Source organism: Fundulus heteroclitus, unplaced genomic scaffold (assembly GCF_011125445.2).
Source record: "Fundulus heteroclitus isolate FHET01 unplaced genomic scaffold, MU-UCD_Fhet_4.1 scaffold_46, whole genome shotgun sequence".
NCBI lineage: Eukaryota > Metazoa > Chordata > Actinopteri > Cyprinodontiformes > Fundulidae > Fundulus > Fundulus heteroclitus.
Window position 1 is genome coordinate 1,745,269 of NW_023396879.1, and position 13,794 is coordinate 1,759,062.

Genomic DNA, 13,794 nt, shown 5'->3' on the forward strand with positions numbered 1-13,794 from the left:
CAGATGGATTGACCAGAGTTGAAGTGGGAACACCAGTATCCGGGTAGGGGACCTCGAGACCAGCTGGGTAACCTCCAGTGAGTAAGAGGGGGAGGGCCAGAGCAGAATCTGAGCCTTGTGATACTGGTGAACCTTCTGGGACGGAACGTCAAGGCAGGTAAGTGCATCCAGCACAAAAACTATGACAAAAACAGGAGAGTCAAAATTAGTCAGAGTTGAGTGTACAAAACTCACAAACAGGTTTTCCAGGAGCTTGGTCAGAGGACACGTCGTACCACAACTGGTTAAAGGCTCTGGCGTCTTCCATCTGTCAGTGCCCTGCTTAAGAAGCCAGAGGAAGCCACCTCCAACGAGCTGCAGGTGTGGACCACGCCCCCACAACCAACTAGACACACCTGAGGAGCAGAGTTAGAGCAGGCAAATACAGAGAACCCTGACAATAATAATCACAATCATCATCATTATTTAAAGAGCACTTTAACACGAGGTAAAACAAAATAACATCTAATAAAATGGCTCGGGTAAAGACTCAACAATTTAAAACAACAACAACAATAATAATAAGCTGTTTAAATCCTTAAAATCAAACAGAAGTTCTTTAAACTGAACTCTAAGATAAACAGGCAACCAGTGAAGGGAGGTCCTTTATTTTATGTTTTTCCATTAAAATGTGTTTAATGGTTTGAACCAGCTGCAGACATTTGAGTAAAGACTGACCGATTCAGAGATAAACAGAATTACACTAATCCAGCCATGATGAAATGAAGGCTTAGAGTAGTGTTTCCATATTTTTGCCTTGAACGAATAGGTTTTACCTTTGCTTTGTTCCTTACATGATAAAAATGACTTACCTGAGGTCCCTTTTTGACTGTCAAGTTTAATATTACCGTCCATTTTAAAATCGAGGGGATAAACATTCATTGTCAGGGGATCTAAATTAACAGGATCAGCAGTTCTTTGGGTGTTTCAACTGGTATATTTGACAATTCATGATTTGCAAAGACAAAGAGATTTAAATTTTGATGTTCTCCATCAACATGAAATGTTGATTCTGGATGTAGTGTAGGAATTCCTTGAATATAAACCAAAGAAAATTTTACATTACCTATCAGAAGCTGGATAAAATCTTTAAAAAAGATATTATATATATATATATATATATATATATATATATATATATATATATATATATATATATATATATATATATATATATATTATTATATCTTTTTTAAAAGAGCTCTGGAGGACGAGGCGGACATGCTTCAGGTGCTCGGAGGGACTGCGGGAGTAGATTAAAATGTCATCAAGGTAAACAAACACGAATTGGTTCAGGAAATCACGGAGGACGTCATTGACTAGGGACTGAAAAACTGAGGGGGCGTTGCATAAGCCGAATGGCATAACTAAATACTCAAAAGGACCGAGTGGAGTTTTAAACGCCGTCTTCCACTCATCTCCCCGGCGGATCCGCACCAAGTGATAAGCATTGCGTAGATCCAGCTTAGTAAAGATGGTGGCTGACTGTACTGCCTCAAGTGCGGATGAAAGGAGAGGGAGTGGATACTTATTCTTAACTGTGATCGCGTTTAAACCTCTGTAGTCTATGCACGGGCGAAGAGAACCGTCCTTCTTACCTACGAAAAAGAAACCTGCCCCTAGGGGAGAAGACGAGGCACGGATGAGTCCTGCTGATAAAGACTTCTTAATGTAACTCTCGAGCGCCTGGCGCTCGTTCTGCGAGATGTTATATAGGCGGCTAGATGGTAACGGAGCACCAGGTAAGAGATCAATCGCACTGTCATAGGGACGGTGCAGCGGGAGTGAGCTGGCCTGTGCCTTACTGAAAACCTGTCCAAGGTCGTGGTAATCGGGAGGAACTAACTTTAACACCTCGGGATCAACCTGGACGCAGGTAGGTGTGGAGGAGGATGCTGTAGGTGCTGCTGATTTTAAGCAACTGGCATGACAACTGGGTGACCATGATTCAACCCGACGGTCCGTCCAGTTAATCTGGGGGTTATGATGCTGTAACCATGGGAATCCGAGCACCAAACGGGCCTGCTTGACGGGAAAGATTAAAAACGTGACCCGTTCACGGTGATTTCCCGATACCAGCAACTCAAAGGGTAAGGTGCGGTGCGTGATACGGGGCAGGACGTCCCCATTTAAAGCAGATACCTGGAGAGGCTGCTCGAGCGCTACTGTTCTTAAATTAGCCCGCTGGACTAACAAGGGGTCGATCAGGTTGAAATCACAACCGGAATCGATTAGAGCTAACACCTTGAAAGTCTCCCGACCGGAAACTGTTATGGGAGTTCTGAACAGATAACTGACTTCCCTGAGATTTACTGAAGAAGGAGACGTGGAGTGTTACTGTTCCAGCACTTTATTGAGAAACAGAGCAGAGCAACACATGGACAAAGTATTCGCACCGCGCGGCTGCAGCCTAGCGTCTGCCCCTGTTTCTGCCCGACCTCGCTTTCGGCTCTCCCTAATACTGCACCGTGGCCTTGGCAGGAGATAAAGCAAAGACAGCCCATCCTAGACAGTCGTCAGCCATACAGTGTTATGCTGCAGCATTCGGCCTTGCACTCAGTATCAGTGGATTACATACACAGACATCTCGTCTCCTGGCTCTGTGTCCGAGAGGCAACAGGTCACTTTGACTGTAGGGCAAAGATTAATACAACATTCCACCCCTTGATCGCATAGAATATGTATAATCTATGTGATCACCTACAAATCAAAAACAAGATGACTCGTGACATGAACATGCAAGTACAAATCATGTGTGCTGGAACTTCAGTTGTGATTAACATGAATGCTTCGGAGAGTTTTAACACACAAGATCAAAGTTTAGCATTTGCCTACAATTTAGGGTTCCTCTAATTAAAGTAAGGCCTGTTTTAGGTCCTATGCGCACATTATTTTAAAATTACATTAGACTATGGTAAGCTAAACCTGTTCAGTAACCAAGGTCAAATCCGTCTACTCTCACCCCGCCCTGAATACCCCCCTACTCCTTTCTCCACTTACACCTCCAGTGGACAATAATCCACCACTCCAAACTTACAACACCAGGAGCAAAGGCAGGAGAGGTTCAGTGCGGGCAGAGGAAATGCCAGAAAAAGCTACCCCTAGGGGGCAGTAAAAACTGGCAAGCCCCCTCCCAGGGAAATCTGCTCTCGGCCAATCTGAGCCTGAAAACCCTGTATTGAATCTAAGTGTTATCATTACCAGCTAATATTAAAGGATCTTTGGAGCCAATCAGATCCCAGGTCCACCCTAGGGAAAATCAATGGTTGCATAAATCAGTGATCTTTAGTGTGAGAAAACATTCCATTTTCTTTCAGCAGATAGTGAGAACAATTGAGAATCATATTGGGTAAACATTCAAACTCCAATAACAAAAAAATGATTACGCATAACCGAGGTAACACATCAAAACTTAGATCTATGCCTAAATCAAAGTTGACATTAGACCAAACAACGAATGAAGGGAAAATAGGAAACCCCATCTGACATTATGACTGTGGAATAGCCCCTGATAAAAAGGATTGAATCAAATAAATCATTGTCAGGAACATTTAAAGAATTAAAATAAAATTCAAGGAACAGTCACCCAAAAGAAAAGTATTCCATGTTAGCAGGTAGTATCATTAACATCACAATCATTATTATCATAATCACCATCGTCATAATCACTCAGATCAGAAATATCATCATTACTAAGATCAGAACTTTCAACTTCTTGGGCATGGTTCTCAAAGGAAACACCTGGTTCTGCATTCGGTTGACCTGTAAAGAAGCTAACTGATACTGCAGAAGTTAACATTCGTTTAACCAGAGGGATTAAGCAGCCCGACAAAACAATCAGCAGGGCAATGACCACTAGGACTGGGGTGAAAATACGAACCAAGATCGACTGCCACCCACTCCCTGTAAGCCATGCCCATCCGTCATATTCAGCTGAGGGAGAATCAGCTTTAACCATGGAGTTAAACAAATCATGCAGGTGTTGCTGGATAGAGGTTATGTTTGATGAAGAGTCTGGGATATAAGTACAGCACTCTGAGTCAATGACTTTACAGACGCCCCCTTGTGTTGCCAGTAACATGTCCAAAGCCATGCGGTTCTGTAAGGAAGTTAATCTTAGAGCCTTCAATTCCGGGGCGTAGCTTTGAAATCCCTCATCCACCAAAGCTGTCAAGTTCTCTAAATCTGCAGCCAGTCTGTTAATGGCTTCAGCATTACTAACAGCACCATACCCAGGGAAAGTTGCTGAGACTATCTCGCGTCCCATTGATATCCTGGTTCCCCTCTTCCTGCGATTCTGGGCACCCACTGGTACAGACGCAACTATCCTAACAGAGGGAATAAGATAAGCCAAATAACAGGCACCACACCAATTACTTGGGAGATACAGGTAGGAACGATGACCACAAACCCATACCATATTAGTAGGACACGGATAACCATCAGGAGATGGAGTATACACCTGGAGGGAAGAAAAGGCACCACCCCTTAAACCCCATTTGGTCAAATTAAAAAGTCTCAGCCATGGTTTCAATGGGTCGTCTGCACATAAAGGTCTTTTATCTGTAAGCGCACAAGAAGCTGGCACAGTATTGTCACAGTTAACTGCATTGCCCAAATTAAAACTGGATCTGACACAGGGAAGAACAAAACACAGGGGTGCTGACCGCATATGTGATGAAACTGAATGGGTCATAACAGAACCCGCAACACTAACATTTGTAGCATTTGAGAAACCATAAGGGAAGCGCACAGAATGATGAGAAAAATTAGTTGCCCAGGGAAAATGTTTCAGGGGTTTAGAAGCCCCCAAGATATGGGACCTGTTACGGGGCGCTGTTGTACAGGCAGAAAAAAATGATAACACAGTGGTGATGTTAACCGGCCATGGTTGGAGTAAAGATGACCCCTGCGTTGCATGCGGCAAACGGGTGCAAACATAACAACTACCATTTGTAACTTTTCGAGCAGTAGTAGCTGCCAATTGCCACCAGAGATTGTCAGTCACGCCATGATGAGCAATAACATGTCGTTTTACCCTTCTTTGCAAATGAGGTGTCTTAAAAGCCTGAGTGATGGTTGGATCAGCTGAATTTAACACAGCAACAGTAGGAACACGCTTAAGGACATTAGAATCATTATGATCACAAAACCATGTGATTAGTATAAGTAAAAATGCAACCATAAGGCAACATATTGCCAGCTTCTCAGCCGTTCTGAAGAAGGTCATCTTGATGTGCCGTGTAGAATGATGATGTAGAATGATGTAGAATGTAGAATGATGATGAATAAGACGATGGCAACGCGTCGTCCCTCTGTCCTCTTCTCTCCCCTTTTTTTTTTTTTTTCTTTTTTTTTTTTTTTTTTTTTTTTTAATCAGTCAGTTCTCTGATATTTAGGGAGCATAAGCAATGAGCAAACAAATCTAGTTCTTGGAACCGCTGTGTTCCACAGATCAGCCGTGTCAAAACAAACTCTGTTGAATCAGTCTCTGGAGACAAGCAACGCAAATCACTGCCCGGAATGTTATTGTGATTCCGTCGGAGCAGTGTTCTTCACCCACCTCTTCTTGCTAGGAACCAAACTTGTGGTGGGCCGCAGTCCTCACAGCCAGCTCGGTGGCTCAGGTGGATGATGATGATGATGCCAGTGTGTGATCTTTCTTGTCCTGCGATCGGTCGGTCTCCCGCGGCGGTGGCACTTTCCTGCAGTGTGATGCGTGGATCCAAGGAACTCGCTGTTCGACCTTCACTGCCGTGTGCGTCGTGAGGAGCACCTGGAATGGACCCAGCCAGCGTTTGGATCTCCAATGCTTCCGGCGGAAGTCCCGAATCAGAACCCAGTCTCCTGGACGGAACGAATGGAGGGCTCTGTCGGCTGCCACAGGCAATGCTTCCTTCACTGTCTGAGAGATTTCAGAAAGCACCTTTGTGAGCCTAATGCAATATGATAACATGTCATCATCACACAAAGAAGTGGAGGGCAAGTAACGGTTTGTAGGTCCAAAGCCCAAGTTTGGCGGCCTTCCAAACAGAATTTCAAATGGACTGAGGTTAACTTTCGCCCTTTTTCTCATCCTCATATAAGTGAGGACAATAGGCAAAGCTTTAGGCCAGGAAAGACCTGTTTCTTCACAGCATTTTGCCAGCTTCAACTTCAAAGTTCCGTTCTCACGTTCAACCGCACCGGAACTCTGGGGATGATACGCGCAGTGTGTCCTTAAGTCACAGCCCAAGAACTTACCCACCTCCGTCACAGCCGCGTTGACAAAGTGGGATCCATTGTCACTTGAAATCCTAGCCGGGATCCCCCAACGAGGAATAATCTCAGTCAAAAGGGCTTTTGTGACAGCATGGCTGTCAGCCTTTTTAGAAGCGAAAGCCTCAGTCCATTTACTGAACATATCCACGATGACAAGGACAAACTTCTTACCTTCAGAAGGAGTCAGTTCAATGAAGTCCATCATGATGTGGTCAAATGGCTTACCAGGAGGAGGGTGTGCACCTAGAGTCCTCTGAGGGGCACGCCCTGCATTGAATGAACAGCAGATCATGCATGATTGACAAAACTTTTTTGCATAAAAGCTGAAGCCTCTAGTGAACCACTGAGATTTTAAAGCAGCTGCCATGCTGATGTATGAGGAATGGTCTAAGCCATGGGTTAGCTTTGCAAAGTGTGGGAAGAAGTGTTTTGGCAAGCATGGTAACCCATTTGGTCCATACCAAATGTTATTTCTGCACTTCGCTCCAGAAGAAGCCCACAGTCGCCTCTCACCAGCAGATGCAAAACTCTGCATCGCACTCAAGTCTGTGAGTGAAGAAGAACATGGGGGTGTACCCTCCTCCTTGCCCTCAGAGGAGGAGAAGGCAGTGTACAGAGGAGCTTTCCCAGCCGCACGCTTCGCAGCTGCATCGGCCCTCCTGTTCCCCTGCGAGATAACGTCACCAGACGAGGAGTGAGCTGCGCACCGGCACACTGAAATGACCTTGGGCAACAAGATGGCCTCTAACAAGTGTGCAACCTGCTTAGAGTTCAGAATTGGCTTTCCATTCGATTTCAAGAACTTCCTATGTTTCCATAGGGCACCAAAGTCATGAACCACACCAAATCCGTACCGGGAATCCGTAAAGATGTTTACCGTCTTCCCCTTTGCCAACTTGCAGGCCTCAGTCAGAGCCACCAGTTCAGCTGCTTGCGCTGAAAAGTGTTTAGGAAGAGAACCCGAACACAGGGTCTCATGCGATGAGCAAACAGCGAATCCCACCCAATTCACACCAGTGATACGATCCCTGTAAGCCGAACCATCAACAAACAACTGCAAATCTGGGTTCTCCACTGGAACATCAGAAAGATCAGGTCGTGGTGTGCAAACTTCCTCCAGCACCGACACACAGTTATGCGGATCCCCATCCTCAGGAGTGGGAAGAAGTGTAGCTGGATTTAACACATTGCACCTCTTCACAGTGATGTTTGGCAAGTCCAGCAAGATAGAAGTGTACCTCAGCCAGCGCGCTGCAGAAAGATGTGAAGTCTTTTGTTCTAGAAGAATGATGGCAACGTTGTGAGGCACAAGCACTGTTAGTTCAGAATAGCCCACGATGTCACGTGATGCTAAAACAGCCCGCTCAGCTGCAGCCACTGCCCTAAGACAGCCAGGCAGTCCCGCCGCAACTGGATCCAGTTTCCCAGAATAATAGGCTACTGGTCTCAACTTCCCTCCATGGTCCTGCATGAGGACAGAGGTCATGCATCCATGTTTCTCATCAACAGCCTGAACAAAGGGTTTTTTAGGGTCCGGAAGACCCAAGGTAGGGGCCTGCTGTAAAGCTAATTTAAGCTGAGAAAAAGCAGACTCGGCTTCAGATGTCCAAGTAAGCTTATCAGCAGGTTGAAGATCTTTACCATGCATGATGGCACTCAGAGGAGCTTCCAGCACTGAGTAGTTTGGAACAAAGTTTCTGCAGTAAGATGTTATTCCCAAGAAAGACAGAAGCTGCTTCTTCGTGACAGGCTTAGGGATGTTTTGAACTGCAGCCACACGCTTAGGTGATAGAGTCCTGCCCTCTGAAGAGATGTGGTGACCCAAAAAGGTCACTTGAGGCTGCACAAACTGCAGCTTAGATAGAGAGGCTTTGTGTCCCTCAGAATGGAGGTGCTTCAAAAGAGCAACTGTGTCCTCCTCACATTGCTGTTTTGTGGGACTACAGAGAAGAATGTCGTCGACATACTGGACCAGCGTTGTACCTGGACGCAGCTGCAGAGAGTCCAGACTAGCCTTCAGAGCTGCATTGAAGATAGTCGGGCTCTCTGTGTAGCCTTGGACCAAACGCGTGAAAGTGTAAAGTTTCCCTTCGAATTGGAAACCAAACCAGTACTGCGAGTCCTTATGGACTGGCACACTGAAAAAGGCGTTGGACAAGTCAACGACAGAGAAAAACGCAGCATCCATAGGAATCTGCGCCAAGATCGTGGTAGGGTTCGGTAGTACGGGCGTTCGACCAATTACAGCTGAATTCACCCTCTGCAAATCTAGGATGAATCTCCACTCAACTGGCTTGCCCTGGTCTCTCACCTTTTTCACAGGGAATAAAGGCGAGCTCACGGGTGAATTTGGACATTCAATGATCACCCCTTCTTTAGAAGGGATTCGAAAACAGGTCTGATGCCCTCAACTGCTTCCTGTTTCAGAGGGTACTGTTTCTGACAGGGTCTGTAATCTGATTTAGGGGTTACGATGACTGGTTCACACCCTTTGATGAGACCAACATCATATTTATTCTTTGCCCACAGTTCAGAAGGAACCTGGGACAGCAGAGGATGTGAAGTGACGTCAACTTCTGGAAACAGACCATGAGAAAGGAATGTTTCATTTTCTGGAACCAAATGAACTGTTCTTTGTTAGTGAACAGTACCGGTGAAAGGCCTTTTGTAAGCAGATAGTCTCTGTGAAAACAGAATGTTAGGATGTTGTGGTACCACAGTCCAATCACAAATCGTTTGACATTGTGAGACAAAATTTGTTAATTCACTCCATTCCCCTTTAACGGGCTTTGTTAATGGAATGTGTGGAATTCCATTTTCTCTGAAAAATGCTAGCTGTTGAGGTAGCAAATTGATCGCAAGCGCAGCGTATTGGGAACTCCAATACAGTGTGGAAAAGGTTAGTTTCTCAGATGACACCCTGAACCACGCCTCCTCAAAGTCTGCATCTGGGCCCCGTGACGTGTGTGCTGTGCAGCTCAGATCAGTGGAGCTCTTAGTCTCTGAGAGAGGATTCACAAGCTGTTTGACTTCCTCCATCAGCTGCCCGCTAAACAGGGAGTTCTGAAATTTCCACTCGTAAGCATAAAGCAAGTTTTGCGGGCTGTATTTCACAGCACTGACCACTGTCCGACCTCCGGTGCTCACCAGAACACCTTCTGGTGTGGAGATCAGCACGATTCCCAACTCAATCATCAAATCTCTTCCCAGCAGATTCACAGGGCACAGAGACGATAGCAGAAAACTGTGTTTGAAAGAACTCCCCCCCGGAGTTACGCAGGTGAGGGGTTTTGTAAACTGCTCTTTTGTCACCTGACCCGAGGCAGACAATGAGAAAACATGGCTCCCACTGAGCCGTGGAGGAATTTCAAACTCCTCTGCTCTGATTACTGATGATGTCGCTCCAGAATCAACCATAAAGGATATTCTGTGTCCATCAACCACCAGTTCCAGAGTTGGAAAAGCCCTATATGCTTCAGATCTTAAGTGAGCATAAGTCGGAACCACCTCCTCAACCCTTTTCTCCAAAGATGGTTCAGTCAAAATGTTACTGTCCACACACTCATTTTCTGCACTTTCAAGACTCCACACAGCCGCAAAAGATTTCAAAGCAGGTACTTCATTGCGAAAAGCAGAGGATTCCAAATGTGTGTGCATGTTAACATTGTCCAGCGAGTGTGTCTCTGTATCAGGCAGAGAGGCAACACTCGCAGCTGTGTTTGTGTCTGCAAAAGCTTGCAGCCCGTTATCTGCATGTGTGTGTGTGTGTGTGCTCTCAGTGTTGCTATGTGTGTCAGCAGTGTGAGGAAAAGGAGGAGAGGGAAAAGAAAAATCATTTTCAGATCCCCTATGGGGTACATTACCAATCTGTTGACCCCACAAGCGTGACGGCTCGCCCCCCTCCGGCTTACAGCGTCAATCTGCTTCCTGACGCCGCGAAGGGCGACCCTTACGAACCCGACAGTCCCTCCACCAATGGCCTCTTTTCCCACAGCAATGACAGACATCCTCTTGCCCCGGGTTCCTCTGTTCTGGCCAGGATCTTTCTCGGTTTCTTCCTCCTCTGCCTCTCCCTCCTTGGCCTCTTCCTCCCTCTGCCGATGTATTGATACGTGGAGATGGCAGCCAAGATGCAGTTCTTTCTCAGTCTTGTCCTTTTTTTGTTCTTTTTTGCTCATCCACCAGACTGGCTGCATGTCTGGCGTGTTTCCGGACTTCGGACAGTTTTGGTTTCCTCAGCCCACCCCACGTAGGCTGCTTTGAATGCCTCGGCAACTTGTGGGAGAAAGTCCTTTAATGACCGAGTCACAAACCAGGGTTTCCCAAACTGTGATATTACCGTCCACCCCCAGTGTGGAAGGTTTTGGCTGTCCACTTGTGACGTGTGACACACTCTATCACTCTTTCGATGAAGTCGTCTGTGGACTCGTCAGCCTTCTGCTTGCAGGTGTAGATGCTCGTCATGTTGATTTTTGTGGGGAAAGTTTTCTTAATTTCTTCGGCCAGGGCCGTTGACTGCATTCAACGAACCCTTGATTGTCCGCATGATCCCAATCTGGGTTAAGAACTCGCAGGTCCCATTTCAGGCAGTTTGTTATGAATCTTTGCCAGTTCAGTTGCTCTTAGTTTGCGTGCGAGAACTCTGCGAATCTCAGCAACCTGTTGGACGCAGTTCCCTGCAGAAGTCAGTGAAAGCAGTGGCAAACTTCTCACCACACAGGGTGGGATCAGGAAGAGACTTAGCATTCTCTTCAATGTCCTGTGGTGTCCAGGCCCTGAAAACCAGGTCTCGTCCATTCGGGCCCCATAACTTCAACCATCGGGGCACTGATGTCCGTGTAGCGGTCAGGAGGGTTTGATGTCTTGTCTCAGTTCGTAGGAGCGACCCGCCCCAGCAGCCCCTCTTGGTGTATCGGCCTCATCTTTAAGGCTGCCCGCTGCGTGGGGGCCGATGCTGATGCAGATCCCCCCCGCCTCAGAAGATGTGTCGTCCGGGTGGCTGCTGGCTGCTCACATGCTGGGGTTGTGGTTTGGCTTGTGGTTGCCCTGGGCCAAAGGCGTATGAGTCGAGGTCGTGGGTCCATCACGCTTGTGAGGGCGCTCAGATCAGGATACATGGAAGTAGAAGAGAAAGGAGGGTTATTAGACAAATCCTGTTTTTTCAGAGCTTTGTATGGAGGAGGTTGTTTTCTCTCTAGTGTGTGCGCGTGTGTGTGTTGCAGAGAAACGCCAGAGTCATTCTGGACATTAGGGACAGAAGCGGAGGGGACAGAGCAATTGTGTCTTCACTACCACACACGCTTCCCGTCACATCCAGTCTCCCAGCCAACCGTTTACTATTTTGTTTTCTTTGCCGTCTCCAGCTTCATCTTTCCAAACATTTAAGGCATGCCCGTTGTCTCCGTATTCCCATATTTCTTTTTGTTTGACTGTCTTCTTTGTTTCTAATTTATTTTCTTGTTCTTTTATTTTGTCTTCAATCCTTTTTAGTATTGCCATATTAAATGACCCCCCTTGTGGGAAATCTGTATGTTTAATCCAATCATTTATGCATGACATGCTTTCGGGCCCATATTTTTTCAGCATGAAATCGAACGTCTCACCCTGGGGCAAGGGTGGGCCCCGAGAACTCTGCCTTTGACCCATTACACTGACTCTTCCGCTTCCGGACTTTTTTATTTTATTTTATTTTTATCCTTTTTTTGTGTTTTTTTATTATTATTTTTTACGTCCTTAGCACGATCGACCAACTAAATGAAAGGCCTCACATCCGATGGTCGCCTTTTTGGTATAATGGTCGGGGTCCCCACTTATCAAAGCTGCAAACGTCTTCGCAACAGTCAAGGACTTAAGCATCCCTGCCGCTTTCATCACCACAACAGAAGTGGACAGCCTCTTGCACAAACCCAAGACAAGAGGACTTTAATGGACCAGCTGCAAACTGCTCAGCCGGTCACCTGTTCTCCAGGTGAAAATCACTCTGCCCCTCCTCCCCCTTGTGGGAAAGTCCGTATTTCAGCTGAAAAAACGTATTCTAATTAAATTTTGAATTTTAGTTTAATGTCAAAGCTTTTAAAAAAAAAACTGGTCTGTATTTTGAGTCCTACTTTATTTGCTCCAGAGATTAAACTCATTTAATATTTTATAGGCTTTCTTAATTTCTATTTTGTAGGTTAAAGTTTTGCAGTATTGGCACTGTTATCTAAAAAAAATTCAGTATTTTTCTAACACAATGGGTTTTTTTTTTTGTTTTTTTGTTTTTTGTTTTTAAATTTAAGCCTAATTTTCCTTTAAGCAATTGCATTTAAAGAAAATGCTGGAAAGTATCTCTCTTACCGTCTCATGAAAAGAAAGGTTCGAATCTGATCCCGCGCCGACGCTCCAGAGCCGTCCCGAGATCAGGAGCCCCTCCTCATCCCTTGAAAATCCGTTCGGGGTACAGAGGCCGGATAAACTTCTCTCCGGCCGGCCAAAGCTGCTCCTGTCCCCGACCCCCTGGCCCGCCGGTCGGAGATCTTGTTCGTTGACGCCAAATTGTTATGGGAGTTCTGAACAGATAACTGACTTCCCTGAGATTTACTGAAGAAGGAGACGTGGAGTGTTACTGTTCCAGCACTTTATTGAGAAACAGAGCAGAGCAACACATGGACAAAGTATTCGCACCGCGCGCTGCAGCCTAGCGTCTGCCCCTGTTTCTGCCCGACCTCGCTTTCGGCTCTCCCTAATACTGCACCGTGGCCTTGGCAGGAGATAAAGCAAAGACAGCCCATCCTAGACAGTCGTCAGCCATACAGTGTTATGCTGCAGCATTCGGCCTTGCACTCAGTATCAGTGGATTACATACACAGACATCTCGTCTCCTGGCTCTGTGTCCGAGAGGCAACAGGTCACTTTGACTGTAGGGCAAAGATTAATACAACAGAAACGACGCAGCGGGTAAACCAAAACGGTGAGGAGATGATGGAAGGTCTCAATAGGTCCGCCGGATCCCCCTCTACATCCGACGGACCGGCTCTTTTGGCCGCTCCGGACAGTTTTCTTATTCTTAATGGTTGTTCGGGCGAGGCACAATAAATGCAGAGTCTAGAACTCATACGCTGCTGTCTTTCGTCTTGCGTGAGTCTAACACGCCCCAACTGCATTGGTTTCGGTGAAGAAGAGGTGGCGCAGTGGATTCGGCGGAACGAGCGGGGGTCCGCTCGATAGGACCGGCCGGACTAACGCGGAAATGCTGGCAGCTTCTCCCACCGCTCGGTTATCTAAACGCCAGCCAGAGCTATGCATTCCTTGAGTGAGTCTGGCTGTTCTACACGCGCCAGCTCATCCTTTAAGGATTCATCTAGGGACTGAAGGAAAACTGATTTTAAAGCTTGTTGCTCCCACCCCGCTGCGCCGCCGCAGTGCGGCAATCTATACCATAATCCGCCCACCCGTCTACCCCGCTGACGTAAGGTGAGAAGCCGCTGAGCGTCTTGGGACTCATCTGACTCGGCG